Source organism: Argopecten irradians, chromosome 2, assembly GCF_041381155.1.
Source record: "Argopecten irradians isolate NY chromosome 2, Ai_NY, whole genome shotgun sequence".
NCBI lineage: Eukaryota > Metazoa > Mollusca > Bivalvia > Pectinida > Pectinidae > Argopecten > Argopecten irradians.
The window spans coordinates 50,613,643-50,631,129 of NC_091135.1; the positions used below are offsets into that span (position 1 = coordinate 50,613,643).

Here is a 17,487-nt window from a genome sequence, read left to right on the forward strand (position 1 = left end):
AGTGATGAAAATTCCAAAGTTATCCGTCCACTGTTGCCAGAAAGTACAGTCAAAGATAACAGTCCAGTTCTACCAACCACAACGAGAAGAGGTAGAGTTATCCAAAAACCTGCAAAATATCGCGAAGGGGCAGAATAATCCCCTATATATTTGTGTGTTATAGGTGGGGCAGTCTACCCTTTCCTAGTCATTATTTTTGTTTGATTCACAATGTAAATTATGTTTGGCATTTAATGGGAAATATTTTCCAATTTCAAAATCTAATACAGTGTGAATGCAGTCAATATAATGATAGAAAGAAAAAGAAAAAAGTGAAAATTCGAGGATGAAGAATTTGAACTTTATTAATAGTTTTGTTTATGAACAGTTAAAGTAAAAGTCAAATAGACTGTGAATTTATACAATCATCATTTTAATTCTAAAGTTAAAAGTGAGTTGAGCAGATCAGATATTTTCTCTTATTACAACAGTGAGAATATACATTTCTTCAAGTATATAAAGTAATTATATAATATGAGCATTTAAAGAAAAATGTTAAATGTAAAGAAGAAAAACAAATCTGTACATCAATTTCAAACCTGGTTCTATGAACTCAAAAGAAAGGGGTTGTAACATACTACATGTGTACATATTATCGACTAGTTCAGCCTGCTCAACTACATGTACAAAAAGCGTGAAATACATGTGTGTACCAGAGCCTCGCTCTGAGTTAGTGTAGAGCACATGGCGAATAAAGGATGCCGCTCACAGACAGCTCTTCGGTTGTTTCTTTAAAAACACGACACGAAATACTGTAGAAACATATCTATTCCATCTATTCACACGCATATCTATTCCATCTATTCACACGCGTCGAAGTGACCCTAATACAAAAAATAGCGAACACAACTTAAATGTCAATTTTCAGTCATTCCATTGGTTCTCTTATACTTTTATATAATATACATACATGTATATACATATATATATCGTCGGTAGATTGCCGTATAGATCTTTGTGGGCATAGCGAACACAGAACCTAAGTACCTGTTAGACTATTCGGTTAGCAATTTCTATGATATCAAACAAAATCCTAAACTTTAAAAATTAAGATATCGGCAGTAGTCAATCAAAGTATCCGGGTACCCCACGTAATTTTGCATTTAATATTGTATGCTAAGAAATTTACTACGGCATTGAACTAGTAGACGTGTTTGTGCCAAGGCGTGATTACGTACGGTCTGCCGATCGGTCCATAGCGAAGCATTTGTTACCTTGTAGCGATGTAAGAAAATAAGCTTCGCTGAATCATCACTTTTTAAAGTTATATTTTTTATAACTGGGCAAAATTTTTGTTATTAGTTATCTATTAACAGTATTGATGAATAAAGCTTTGCAAATCATTCAAATGGATGGCAAACACGTATAATGCTTTATAAGCATTTGTATGTTATACATCTACATCACTCTGACAAAAAGACGCGACTGAAGCTAAGTTTTTGGGTATATTATTTAAATTACAACAGAGAATGAAAATGTCCAGTTAATGTCATTTTTATTAAATGACGAGTAATAACATGGCAGACATGGTAACAACAATGTCAGCCATGCTGCTTTATTAGCATTTGCAGTACTGCCAAAACTCATTTTGTGCTCTTATTTGACGAAGTAAAAATAAAACCGATGCATTGTTAGTGTTGTAATAACATATCAAAAGCTCTTTCCTGGTTCGTCGGTATCAAAAGCACAACACATATCACTTTAAGACTAGTAATGTTCTGTTAGACACTAGATGTACTGATCCAGTATTAGAATTCCGAATGAGTGCGACCATTCTCTAGTTGGTGTATACAATGATTCGTCGTGTAGGGTTGTACGTGTAATACCATCCACCATGCTGCAAAACATATCCTACATTTCCTGATAAACGTTCATATACATTCTGGTTAAAACATTTATGTAACATACAATGTCTTCTGAATTTAAAATATTTTTCTAAGGACATCTGTTTAAGACAGGCAATAAATCCTGAGTTGGTGTATTATAAGGGACACCTTAGGTAAGCCTAGCTGCCTGCCTCTGGGCCTTGAGAAGCTTGCCCATCACATTTAAGTTACATTCTGACCATACTGTACTACAATAAAAAATGTGGAAATATATACGAGTTAAAAATTAGTTTGCCTTGCATGAGTAAATATAGACTAATACGTCTTAGTAAGCCTGATCTTTGTCTTATTTTAGATAAAATAGCTGTGACATGATTTAGCCATGTAAACCCATCATCTGTGTGAACACCAAGTAATGTATCGTTCTTAACTTGTTCTTGTTGTTCGCCACACCAAGATAAATTTAGATTCACACTTTCTTTGTTGCTTTTGTTTAGAGCAAATGTACATGCATGTAGTTTTTTTTTATATTTAGCAACATTTTGTTTTTTGTACACCAGACATTAACATTGTCTAAGACTGAGTATTAATATTGTCTAAGACTGATTGCGAAATTTCACGTATGCTATCTGGTGTCTTACCAAAAACACCTAAAGCAGTCGAAACATGTAACGGAAAATATTAAAAACATAAGAGACCTTAAATTGACACTTGAGGTACGCCGTGTGTTACTTTGTATGTATTCGATAAATGACCACCGAGAAAGACAATTTGACTTCTATCTTTAAGTAGGATTTGAAACATAGCAAGGAATTGTCTTCAATTTAAAAAAAAATACATGTTGATCTTCTGTAGTAAAACATCATGATCTACAAAGCCAAAGGCCTTTTTTCAATACAGAATAATGTTTTTGGAATTTAGCGATAACTATATAGAGGAACATGTAACAGCATTGATCACTATTTTAACTCCCGGAAAAATACTGCTTAAAATGAAAGTCTGTTAGCAATCCAACTATTTGCTTTAAATGTAGTCTGAATTTTCTATACCATTTCTAAATATCGTCTGTCTTGCGTTGGAAACCCTTGTTTGTCTGAGACAAGTATGTGAACACCTACAATACATTCAGTCCTTTAAATGTAAAGTATATATGGCTTTCAACTGTCTGGATAAAAAAATCCATAATAACGCCTTTATGCAGTTGGAGGGAAGCTTTAAGTTTTCTTCGCTTGTCTAAACATAGACGTATGACAAAATTGCAAAACATCTTTCTATATTTTGAACCAATTTCAGTCCTATAGATTATGTATTTTGATGATTTATCTTGGTTTTCGAGGGTATCTAGATCAATAGTTTAGACAGAAGACGATATTGCCTCGTAGTAATCTCAAGGGAAAGGATAGCGCATGAGCAGAAGGGCTATCTTCATTTGGTACAATTGTATATTGACGCAGAAATCTGAGACTCTGTTTTATGCAAGTTGTTGATTCAACAATATAAAACTAGTGACAAATCTTCTGTAGAAAAGTAACATTTGTTTGCATTTAGATATGTCTCCTGAATGATTTCGTGTTGCGTTTCGTATGACTGCAAATTGGATCGTATTACAGAACAAGAGGAAGTTAATTAAGTGGAAAAGAATAGCAGAACACGACCTTCAAAAGACAGTAGTGATATTTTTTTTACAATCGTGCTCTGTTCATTAGGTATACTAAGTTAGTGCCAATTATTACATTTTTCGCAGTGAAATATAAGGTTTTTTGATGAAAATATGTAAACGTATGCCGAGTAAAGTGATGCTGCATTTTTGTGAAATCACTACAATGAGTACGGAGTACGATATACACATTAATTTACATTATGTACATGAACAAATACATTATTAAAGGCATACTCTCCAACACTCATTCTGCAGTTCCTCATACACCTCTTGTACACATCTATATCCTTACACAAACATATATATATATATCATTATCAATACCTAGCCAATCTAATATGCATATACCCTATCCTACACAGAAATATTACATAAGTAATTCTATAACCCTATCAAAGTCTTCTCCCAGTTGTCATAAAGTCGTTGATACACCACAAAGTCTAACTCCATATAGCTCTACCTTTCAATAATACGCTAAGGTTGGGTGCCCAATGCAAGCCCTTATCCCAGCCTTGCGTCGTCGCATATCGCTTGAACCTCTGTAAAAGAGTGTCAATATTATCCTTACCCTCCTCATAAGGTGGAAGTTTTGGCCCTTTGATTGCAGTACTCAAACCGCTAGTTGGTGGTACTATTCTATCCTCCTGTTTACTCTTCATGTCCAGAAGTTCCATTTGTCGTTCATGCTCCCGAACAGCTCTAGCTTCTCGTTCCTTCTCTAGGTCTGCCTGCATCCGCAACATGTTTAGCTCCCTCTCACAACGTTCCCTTTGCTGTTCCCTTTGAATCTGTCTTTCCTCACATTCCTTTGCCTGTTCCCTAAAAATAAAATCTTGAAGATCCTTTCCTTTTAAGTCAAGACTCTCTCCAATACTTTTCAGTTCCTGAATAGAAGACATAGTGATGCAACAATACAATCACCAAACAACATATACAATTTAGCTGCAAATAAAATAACAAACCTGATCCAAAGCATGTAACCTGAAACTTAATACTAATGCTAATGTCACTTACCTTAATACAAGCAGTCTGTGAAATCTACTCCACTAGTACAGCGTCGCTATCCTACACTAACTGAAAGAAAGAAATAGCAACAGCTTCACTCAGGATTTCACTCAGACATACAAAAGAAAAAAAATTCACACACAGCTGCAACATCACATTCATCCCACCGCTGCCACCAAAAATTGTAAACGTATGCCGAGTATAGTGATGCTGCATTTTTGTGAAATCACTACAATGAGTACGGAGTACAATATATACATTTATTTACATTATGTACATGAACAAATACATTATTAAAGGCATACTCTCCAACACTCATTCTGCAGTTCCTCATACACCTCTTGTACACATCTATATCCTTACACAAATATATATATATATATATTATTATCAACACCTAGCCAATCTAATATGCATATACCCTATCCTACACAGAAATATTACATAAGTAATTCTATAACCCTATCAAAGTCTTCTCCCAGTTTTCATAAAGTCGTTGATACACCACAAAGTCTAACTCCATATAGCCTATGTAGCCCTTCGTTGACGAACACAACATCTGTTCAGTAATGCTCCAATACGCTGACCGTTAGGATGTAGCTGAACTATATCTCAGCTACTGAATGTCTCCACGTACGATCAAAGTATACCTACTTGACACCACCGGGTCACCATACCGCAGTATGTTGTCAGACACTGCCGGTTGTTTCATAAGTGTCAATATGCGGGAAATGTACACTCCTGACATAACCCTCTCAGGATAAACAAACATATCCCCACGCATGAATGTCTATTCATGAACATCAAAGACGTATCTATAGGCGTCTGCAGTCATAGCTAGGTAGAACGGGCTGTCGGCCATTACGAGCTTCCATAGATATACTCCTCAGTCGATCGTAGTCCTGACTGGGAATAATAAGCTACAACAAATTAAAAACGAAATTTCACTACATTGCTAAACATTATTCTTTATCTATTACATATAGATACATATTATCCCTGACTATATTCCATGATAATACATATAACACAACTGAACTCATAAGATACTTTACAAATCTCCATTGTTCGCTAGCATGTGTTGTTTCTATTAACAACATTATTGGTAATTCATATGCTTTGGTAAGCAAACATCTAGTTTAGATTATGAATATGAATCCAACTTATTGTCAAACATTAAACGAACGACACGATTGCACTCACTGCTCACCGTACATATATAGCACACCTGTATCCTGTAGTGAATATGTAGATACGATACTAATTATACCTTCAAACATTCACAGAATCATCAAACTTACACCCGGATTACATACATATCTACAGGAAAATAAACGATACTTACCGTGAGCTGTATTTCAGGCTTATTCGCTTATATTTTCAATATATATATACCTATAATCCACTGTCATACGACCACCGCTACTACGCCATTGTTTACCTGCCCGCTCGATCCACTGACCGTCCGTGCGCCCAGGTAATTCGCGCGCTTTCTCTAACCTGCGAAATTCAAACATACTTTCCTTTCAACTTTCGACTTGCTTGCCTTTATAAAGGTCCAATGTCAAACCCAAGTGTCAATATGTGACAGATATGTCTCCTGAATGATTTCGTGTTGCGTTTCGTATGACTGCAAATTGGATCGTATCACAGAACAAGAGGAAGTTAATTAAGTGGAAAAGAATAGCGGAACATGATCTTCAAAAGACAGTAGTGATCATTTTTTACAATTGTGCTCTGTTCATTAGGTATACTAAGTTAGTGCCAATAATTACATTTTTCGCAGTGAAATATAAGGTTTTTTGATGAAAATAAAAGTGATATTTTCACTGGAGTGAAAAATATTAAAGTTTCCACCTCACACGATGAAATATAACTTTAATTCATCAAGAAACAAGGAATATCCTCTTTAGATCCCGAAATCGTGAAGACCAGGTATTGAGATTCCAATGATAATAATAATAAAACAACCAAAAAACAAAAACATAAAAATGAGTTGGAAGGGTGGTCTGATATGGAGGACGATAACGCACGTTGACAGAAATTATCAATGAACTATATATATGTGTTCGGCGACAATATGCATTCTATGTTATAATGGGCTTTATTGTTTTCAGACCTTTTTCTGGTGATATTGGATTGATCAATGAAACATTGAATATTCTCGTGATAGTGGATTGATCAATGAAATATTGAATGTTCATGTGATATTGGATTGATCAATAAAATATTGAATATTCATGTGATATTGGATTGATCAATGAAATATTGAATATTCTGGTGATAGTGGATTGATCAATGAAATATTGAATATTCTGAATATATCGGATTGATCAATGAAATATTGACTATTCTGGTGATAGTGGATTGATCAATGAATTATTAAATATTCTGAAGATATTGGATTTATCAATGAAATATTGAATATTCAGGTGATATTGGTTTGATCAATGAAATATTGAACATTCTTGAAATTTGCAGTGTTTACAACCTGCTAGTAATTGGAGATACATCATCAGCAGCATTGGGGTTTTGGTGATTCACTACTTTGTAAAGTATACTCAAAAATATATTCATGGGTAAGCTACGTGAATAATGCTTTTCATACTGATTCATTATTTCTCTTTCGTTAACCTGCAAATGTAAGTACATGCATGCGTCCGTTATAACTTAACATGGATACATTTGTTTCCTGTCGTTTGGAGGCCATGACCTTAAATGTGTTCCTTCATTTCTGGATGTCTTTATTTAAGTGCAAGGCTAGTCAAAATGTTTTTTTTTTTCATTTATCATATGGTGCTTAAATCAAAGCTAGTCAACATATATATATATTGTATGATTAGGAGATATTTATTTTCTTCAAGTGAGGGAAAATAACAATTAACCGATCACAAGGAAGTACGAAGCCTCATTTCATGTTCGCAGACGCACGTGTATTTATTCAATATCCAAGCAAACGTTGTAGCATATACAATACAAAATGCAATGCCAGGTACGGTTGCGAAAAAATGAAAGCAGTATTGTATTGACTTTAGTGTCCAACGGGGATGACAGGGATATAATGTAAAATCTAAACTGTAATTGAACTCCGTTGGGAAAGATATATTTGATGAAATATCTGGCGTAAGTAAATGTAACGATGTAGCATTTACTCCTTTTCATTGTTTCCTCACATCTTTTAATCTATGGAAAAATCAGCGAATTTAACAAAACAAAACACCCACTATTTTAATCAAATGAGGACATAATTGTTTGCATAACGTTCCATTAATTTAGATCAAATGATACTGCATGGACATCGATATCTAATCGATTAGAAAAAAGAGATTAAACTACTTTGACTAGTGAAATTTTTATGTATCGTTCCTCACCTATGAGGTATGGTTTCCGTTTAGTAGTATATATATTCACATGACATGTCATGAGGTGTGGTCGAACATAGTAAACGTCCGTAAAATGTGAAGAAAAAAAAATATTATTCCATCGACACAGTGTGGGAAAATATATCCCAAGGGTCAGATAATGAGAGAATAAACTATACATTCTGTTCTTAGCGCAGTTATAAAAAAATAACGTGGGTATTATTCACAACGTCTTCGTCTCAATTGGACAGAAATCTCGTACAGTCACATCCACGTTATGGCGATGAGAGATTTATCGATTGAGCAAAGCCGCATTAATGCGATGAACGTTACAATCCCAAAACTAACCATCATAAAAATAGCATGGACATTTTTTGCGTTTACATGTGTGTTGCCATAGGTAAACCTATCATGCACATGCTTACAAACTAATATTGCTTATCAGCATCATCGAGCCATATGAAATTAGTGTAGAGAGCAAACCAGCTTAATAATTTTTCATATTATTTTTACTTGTCACTTCTACTATATAAACTAACCAAGGCAAAGGGAAGTATATGACGGTATAACTGACACCAAAAATGTGACCATTATGACGTCACTAATATTGACGTGATGACGTCAACTGATCACCGTCAAAATGTCTGATCCATCCTGTAGATTAAACTGTCGTTGATAAACGGTTTTCCTGGTCTAGCTTAAACAATGTTAATGCAGAGACCCTTAAATGAATTGATAGTATAAATATTAGCATTAAACTAACTTCCTATGGCATATATTGTTTATATAGATGCCAGAGCTTTGCAATCATCTCATAATGCACTAGTGCGCTTTATGCGGATTGTCTGCAAATCTCTAGCATCTATATAGACCATAGATGCTTTAGGAAGATGGTTTATTGCTTAAATACTCCACAGTACTAAATTTTGTTAAAGGTTTGTGATTTACATGTATTATTAAACCAAAAGAATATTATTTATCTGTTGCGTTTTATAATTGAAGTGTAGGTTCTCATATAACACTGAAAAGAAGAAAAAGTTTGGGTCCTTCAGCTCAAACTCCATCCAGGGTAGCCATGTTTAAATCAGGCACATTTTGCACTAAAATCTTGAAATTCTAATATGTTTACCTATTCAGCCAATTAGCGGCCATGTTAAAACTCAATCCTTTGCTCAATTTTGTATAAACAGGGGCCATTTCGAAGGTTTGTTATTCATTTAGTTGGTTGTTCCATGTAGTACGGCAAGAAATCGTTAGTATATATACAAATAGTCGGAGGAGAGGTTACACTTCTACTGGAATATAGTCCATGAAAATGCATGAATAAGACTATAAAAAAATCAAAAAATCATTGACAAACCCCATGAAAGTGGCCATGAAAAAGGTAAAGTAATCATGACCATAAAAAACAATGAAATCACTTTTCATGCCCATTAAATTTTGTGACTTTAATTTCATGGTCGTGAAAATTCCGAATAGCTTTAATTTATGACCATGATTTTTATTCAGTACTATAATGACCATGACTATATATATATTTCCAGGGCCTTGAGCATGATTATGGCCATGAATAAGGTAAAGTGATCATGGGGTAGTTGAAAGTTCATCCAAATTTGAAAGCAGATTTTTAAGGCCATGATGGTCACTTTGTCAACTGCATCTTCTCTTCATGGCCATTAAATTGCATTGAAGCATGGCCATAAATGTTGTTGTAACTGGAAATCATCACCATGAAAATAATCATGGGTTAATTGCTTGTTTATACCAGCCATTTCATTGTGTTTTCATTGTCCCATGTAATATATCACAACTTTTTCATGACACCATGAAAAATGTTCAAACAAAATTTCGTGGTATGTTTTCATGGTTTAATAGGAGTTTCATGGGATTTTCATATTTTGTTCATGGTTTCCATGTAGTGATAGACTGATATTCCGTTTGGTTACAAGCTATGCGTATCACTGTAGGGTGGTATTGATAAATTATTAACTAATTTCGGAGAACAAAAATCGACACAAGAAGGTGTGAATGAGTGTTCTATCTGGTAGTTCATTGCTGAATGCATTTGTTTGTGAACGTATGGAACGTTAATGTTGAAAATAAACCAAAAAAGATTATCGAACTTTTTCATTGAATCCTAACCTTTAGTATTGCACTGAAATTTCAATATTTTTTTCTTCATATTTTCACATAAAAGTAAATACCAAAGATTATCGAAATTAAATTATTGAAAAAAAGAATACAAAATATAATCGTATACATCTTCCTGCATGGAAATCTCATAACATCTTCTAAATGTATGTTATTGTTATAAAATAAATAAATAAAACTAAACGACACCTTTCAATTTGTTGTATTACGCTGATCGTGATATTCTTTTATTAACCATTTACAAAAAATGTTTCCGTTGACCATTGAGAGTATTATGTAGACCTTGTCACTATGCATAAGGATCTAACCTATGAACTGTAATCCGTTATAAGGTTGACCGCATAATTGATTGATTAGATGGGTAGCATTGATGTGGCTAGGGACTCGGCATCAGTGTAGACCAAGTTTGACGAAAATGATTTTCATCTCTTATTCCCCTGGTGTCACAGAATTTCTATAGCAATTCCCACATTTGACGTCAAATTGTGAGCTCTGGTGCCTGACGGCAAAGTGCGGGAGACAGCTCATTGACACAACCATGTGGACATAGAGATATTAAGTTAAGGAAAATGAATATCAAGTTAATTCAAGACATGGGCTGGCGAAGAAAAATATCGAACTCGTGGTTTGTATGCTGTTCAATTTTGTCATCGATGTAAACATGTGGGAACATATCAATAACTTGAAAATAAAAAATATACATATTGTGTTCATATTGGTCAGTGGAAGAGTTGGTAAAAATATTTTTTTTGTATGTTTGAATATTGGTTGAAATATTTTGATTATTTATATTATGAACACAGACGAGTTAGTGACTTAATGATATGTCAATAAACAGATACTTGCTAATTACTTTAATGTAATGAACTGTGCTTGGCTTACAGCTGTTCAATTTAAATAATTTCCTATCCGAAAAATTATAATGGTCTTGCTTTATTTAACATTTTTTAAAGTATCCCTCGCTTGTGTTTTCTATTACGTCGATAAAAGGCTTTGTTATATTTTAACCAAATTGTATTATTAAATGCAGAACACTTTGTATTATTTTTAGCTATGCTTACTTTTGGGTTTAAAGTAAGAAAACAATATTGTCTAATTCTTTGGAACATATATAATTATTGATCATAGCTACATTTTCCAATTCCAGTTCATTCGATACATTTGATAGAACGTCTTCTACGCATAGCCTACTTTATCATGAATCTTTTCTTGCAAATTCATGAAAAATCAACGCCGTGAAAATGTGTCATAATTAGGTACAGTTGAACAATATGACCTGAAATCGCGAAATGAAATCCTCGTTAGTCACGAAAACAGTTTCTGTGGCAGCGACAATACGCTGGTTAACAGTCATTTTTCAACAATAAATGCAGTCATATGAAAACATGAAATAAACATTTTTTGAACTGTTATATTTACCCCTTTTTGTTTGATTTGGTTACATTGTCATAAATTGTCAATACACCAAATATAAAGAAACAAACCGACAATAGTTTATTGCATCAGACAACCTTCCGAGACTCCATGTTAGCGTTCCGATTCTCATTTGAGATGCTTAGTGTCTTATGTAGCATGCTTCAGTGATGCAGCACTATAAAAAGGGCAAGAGTTCTACTATACAAGACGACACAACACGAATATACCGCTGTCTCCCAGAACACGCACCTTGCACTTCAAACACGTAAGACGCTAGATTAACAATGCTTTTGAGGGAGCTCGTCATTAGGCTACTGATACTTACACATCGTAGTATGTTGCCTTCTAAATAATAATTTGAGTTTTTTTATATCGATTCTGTTCCTAAGACAGTAGTTTTATATCAATAAACCAGCGACATTTTATAAAATTTAAAGTCGTGAGATAAATAATGTCTGTTTAGTAATCGTTGGTGGTAATGACTCACACCGGGCTCTTTCCAACAGCGCAAATTGGTCGTGATTACATCACTGAAATGTCACGTCGTATCCTTATACTGTTTTAGTGTGGACTAAACCCATCAGTTAGTCTGTGCGAAGGTGAAAATGATTCATATATCACTAATCCTTTGTCATTTAATGTCCTCGAAAGACATTACAAAGACAAAATTTCAACACGTTCATAAAAGTTTTGATTAAGAAATGAAATAACATATACAGAACAAAGAATTAAAATGGCATTTTTCATTCTTTACACTTTTAGATCGGTACCTGTATCTTTATTTGTAAATAAGAGTTTACTGTGATTGTTACTGTAATTATCTTAATCTTTCGCAGGATGTTCAAAGAGAAAAAAGGGGGGAAACACGTTTTAACTCCAATTTAAAAAAAACATACCATGGTCTAACAACACATGCACAACACGTTCTGCAAAGGTCATTTTTGAATGACAATAAGTGGACAGATAGTGATAAATGCATATGTTTGTTTGTATACATAATACCATGGACACTGCAAAATAAACATAATACGACTTTAGGTGTTGCGATGGTACATGTACATATGAACTTATATAAGAAATCTGTATCTTCAACATAAAGAAAAATAGTTAATATATCGTTTATTTTTACGCGATGCCTGGCCATATCAACAGATAAATTCATTTAAGGAGGACATATCCCCTAGCATAACAGGGATTCCCTGCTGTACGCGACAACTATGTACTATTCAGGGACTTATCAAAACTTGCACGATAGTTCTGAAAATTAATTTTGTATTTTGATACGCAACAAGGTATATGTCAAATTTGATGAAAATCCTTAAGCAAATAAAGTTGGACGAGTGCTGAATTGATTTTATGATCTTGACATTAACCTGATAATTATAAAAATCATACTTGTCCTGATGTCCTATACTTACAATGACGTTGTAGGAAATCCTTGAGGAAACAAAAAGACCCTGGAGTGTTCACAATGAGTCGCAATCAAATAGTAATCTTGATCTTGAGCCGATAACACTGAAAAGCCAACTTACCCAATGTAGTATGTTTCTGAGATATGTTCATGTTGTGTCGCTGTATGCCATTGTGTTTTGGTTAGATTCCTGAACCAGGTGCCCGCTTACATGGAGGAACGTCCAGGTCAAAGTTAAATATACGACGCGTTATCAAAGGGAATGTCCAATGCAAGAGATACGATGCGGTAAAAAAAGGTGAACAATGCAACATATACAATGTTGTATCAAAGTGGTGTTCAATGCAACATATATGAATCGGTATCAAACGGAGTGTCCAATACGATATATGATTCGGTATCAAACGGAGTGTCCAATACGATATATGATTCGGTATCAAACGCGGTGTTCAATACAACATATATGGTGCTGTATTAAAGGTGTGTCCAATGCAACCTATATGAATCGGTATCAAAGGACCCGTCCAAACGATATATGAATCGGTATCAAAGGGGGTGTCCAATGCAACATATATCAAGCAGTATAAAAGGAGGTTTCTAATGCAACATATATGATGCGATATCAAAGGGAGTGTCCAATATAACAGATATGATGCAAAATAAAGGAGGTTTCTAATGCAACATGATTTATATAAATCGGAATCAAAGGGAGTGTCCAATGCAACAGATATGATGCAGTTTAAAAGTTGGTGTCCAATACAACATGTATGCTGCGGTATCAAAGGGGACGTCTAATGCAACATTTAGGGTCAGTATAAAAAGGGATTTTCTAATGCAACATATATGAATCGGTATCGGAGGGGTGTCCAATACAACATCTACGATGCGGTTTCAAAGGGGACGTCCAATGCAACACATATTGTGCAGTAAAAAAGGGGGATTTCTTATGCAAATCATATGATGTAGTATTAAAGCGGGTATCCAATGCAATATGTGTGGTGCGGTATTAAAGGGGTGTCCAATGCAACTTTTATGGTGCGGTATCTAAGGGGTTGTCAAATGCGACATTTACGGTGCGGGATCAAAGGGGGTGTCAAATGCGACATTTATGGTGCGATATCAAAGGGGGTGTCCAATGCAACACATATGGTGCGGTATCAATGGGGGTGTCCAATTCAACACATATGGTGCGGTATCAAAGGGGTGTCCAATACAACATTTACGATGCGGTATCAAAGGGGACGTCCAATGCAACATATATGATGCGGAATCAAACGGGGTGTCCAATACAATATATATGATGCGGTATCAAACGGGGTGTTCAATGCAACATATATGAATCGGTATCAAAGGGGTGTCCAATACAACATCTACGATGCGGTATCAAAGGGGACGTCCAATGCAACACATATGGTGCAGTATAAAAGGGGGATTTCTTATGCAACATATATGATGTAGTATTAAAGCGGGTGTCCAATGCAACAGATATGGTGCGGTATCAGAGGGGTGTCCAATGCAACAGATATGGTGCGGTATCAAAGGGGGTGTCCAATGCAACTTTTATGGTGCAGTATCTAAGGGGACGTTCTATGCAACAGATATGGTGCGGTATCAAAAGGGGTGTCAAATACAACATTTATGGTGCGGTATCAAAGGAGGTGTCCAATGCAACATATATAATGCGGTATCTAAGGGGTTGTCAAATGCGACATTTATGGTGCGGTATCAAAGGGAGTGTCAATGCAACATATATGGTGCAGTTTCAATGGGGATGTCCAATGCAACATATATGGTGCAGTTTCAATGGGGGTGTTCAATGCAACATATATATGGTGCGGTATCAAAGGGAGTGTCCATTGCAACATATATGGTGCGGTATCAAAGGGGGTGTACAATGCAACTTATATGGTGCGGTATCTTAGAGAGTGTCCAATGCAATTTATATGGTGCAGTATCTAAGGGGTTGTCAAATGCGACATTTATGGTGCGATATCAAAGGGGGTGCCCTATGCAACACATATGGTGCGGTATCAAAGGAGGTGTCCAATGCAACACATATGGTGCGATATCAAAGGGAGTGTCCATTGCAACATATATGGTGCGGTATCAAAGGGGGTGTCCAATGCAACTTATATGGTGCGGTATCAAAGGGGGTGTCCAATGCAACACATATGGTGCGATATCAAAGGGAGTGTCCATTGCAACATATATGGTGCAGTTTCAATGGGGGTGTCCATTGCAACATATATGGTGCGGTATCAAAGGGGGTGTCCATTGCAACATATATGGTGCAGTTTCAATGGGGGTGTCCATTGCAACATATATGGTGCGGTATCAAAGGGGGTGTCCATTGCAACATATATGGTGCAATTTCAAGGGGGGTGTCCAATGCAACTTATATGGTGCGGTATCTAAGGGAGTGTCCAATGCAACATATATGGTGTAGTTTCGATGGGGGTGTCCAATGCAACATATATGGTGCGGTATCAAAGGGAGTGTCCATTGCAACATATATGGTGCGGTATCAAATGGGATGTACATTGCAACATATATGGTGCAGTTTCAATTGGGGTGTCCAATGCAACATATATGGTGCGGTATCTAAGGGAGTTTCCAATGCAACTTATATGGTGCGGTATCTAAGGGGTTGTCAAATGCGACATTTATGGTGAGATATCAAAGGGAGTGTCCTATGCAACACATATGGTTCGGTATTCAAGGGAGTGTCCAATGCAACTTATATGGTGCGGTATCTAAGGGGTTGTCAAATGCGACATTAATTGTGTGGTATCAAAGGGAGTGTCCATTGCAACATATATGGTGCGATATCAAAGGGGGTGTCCAATGCAACATATATGGTGCTGTCTTAAAGGTGTGTCGAATGCAACCTATATGAATTGGTATCAAAGGACCCGTCCAAACGATATATGAATCGGTATCAAAGGGGATGTCCAATGCAACATATATCAAGAAGTATAAAAGGAGGTTTCTAATGCAACATATATGATGCGATATCAAAGGAAGTGTCCAATATAACATTTACGATGCGGTATCAAAGGGGACGTCCAATACAACATATATGATGCAGTATCAAACGGGGTGTCCAACGCAACATATATGATGCGGTATCAAACGGGGTGTCCAATGCAACATATATGATGCGATATCAAAGGGAGTGTCCAATATAACAGATATGATGCAAAATAAAGGAAGTTTCTAATGCAACATGATTTATATAAATCGGTATCAAAGAGAGTGTCCAATGCAACAGATATGATGCAGTCTAAAAGTTGGTGTCCAATACAACATGTATGGTGCGGTATCAAAGGGGACGTCTAATGCAAAATGCATGATGTAGTATTAAAGCGGATGTCCAATGCAACTTTTATGGTGCGGTATCTAAGGGGTTGTCAAATGCGACATTTATGGTGCGGTATCAAAGGGGGTGTCAAATGCAACACATATCGTGCGATATTAAAGGGGTTGTCCAATACACCATTTATGGTGCGGTAACAATGGGGGTGTCCAACGCAACACATATGGTGCGGTATCTAAGGGGTTGTCAAATGCGACATTTATGGTGCGGTATCAAAGGGAGTGTTCATTGCAACATATATGGTGCGATATCAAAGGGGGTGTCTAATGCAAGATATATGGTGCTGTCTTAAAGGTGTGTCTAATACAACCTATATGAATCGGTATCAAAGGACCCGTCCAAACGATATATGAATCGGTATCAAAGGGGGTGTCCAATGCAACATACATCAAGCAGTATAAAAGGAGGTTTCTAATGCAACATATATGATGCGATATCAAAGGGAGTGTCCAATATAACAGATATGATGCAAAATAAAGGAGGTTTCTAAAGCGACATAATTTATATGAATTGGTATCAGCGGGAGTGTCCAAATCAACATATATGTCAGGATAAACAGGGGTTTTCTAATGCAACATATTATAATCGGTATTAAAGGGGTGTCCAATGCAACAGATATGATGCAGTTTAAAAGTTGGTGTCCAATACAACATATATGGTGCGGTATCAAAGGGGACGTCTAATGCAACATTTAGGGTCAGTATAAAAAGGGATTTTCTAATGCAACATACATGAATCGGTATCATGCGGTATCAAAGGGGACGTCCAATGCAACACATATGGTGCAGTATAAAAAGGGGATTTCTAATGCAACATATATGATGTAGTATTAAAGCAGATGTCCAATGCAACATGTGTGGTGCGGTATCAGAGGGGTGTCCAATACAACATTTATGGTGCGGTATCAATGGGGATGTCCAATGCAACTTATATGGTGCGGTATCTAAGGGGTTGTCAAATGCGACATTTATGGTGCGATATCAAAGGTGGTGTCATATGCAACACATATGGTGCGGCATCAAAGGGGGTGTGCAATGCAACACATATGGTGCGGTATCAAAGGGGGTGTCCAATGCAACATTTATGGTGCGATATCAAAGGGGGTGTCCAATGCAATAGATATGGTTTGATATCAAAGGGAGTGTCGAATGCAAGATATATGGTGCGGTATCAATGGGGGTGTCCAATGCAAGATATATGGTGCGGTATCAATGGGGATGTCCAAATCAATATATATGGTG

The 17,487-nt window shown here is 35.9% G+C and overlaps 1 long non-coding RNA gene across 1 annotated transcript; it reads right to left on the reverse strand.

Annotated features, from left to right (window-relative positions):
* Positions 1–831: 831 nt before the first annotated feature.
* LOC138315831 (uncharacterized) lies at positions 832–6,000 on the reverse strand. Its single transcript, XR_011207529.1, has 4 exons — positions 5,876–6,000; positions 5,185–5,450; positions 4,540–4,599; positions 832–4,337 (listed from the first exon to the last, which is right to left on the reverse strand). It is a non-coding gene; the product is annotated as an uncharacterized lncRNA (long non-coding RNA).
* Positions 6,001–17,487: the final 11,487 nt, after the last annotated feature.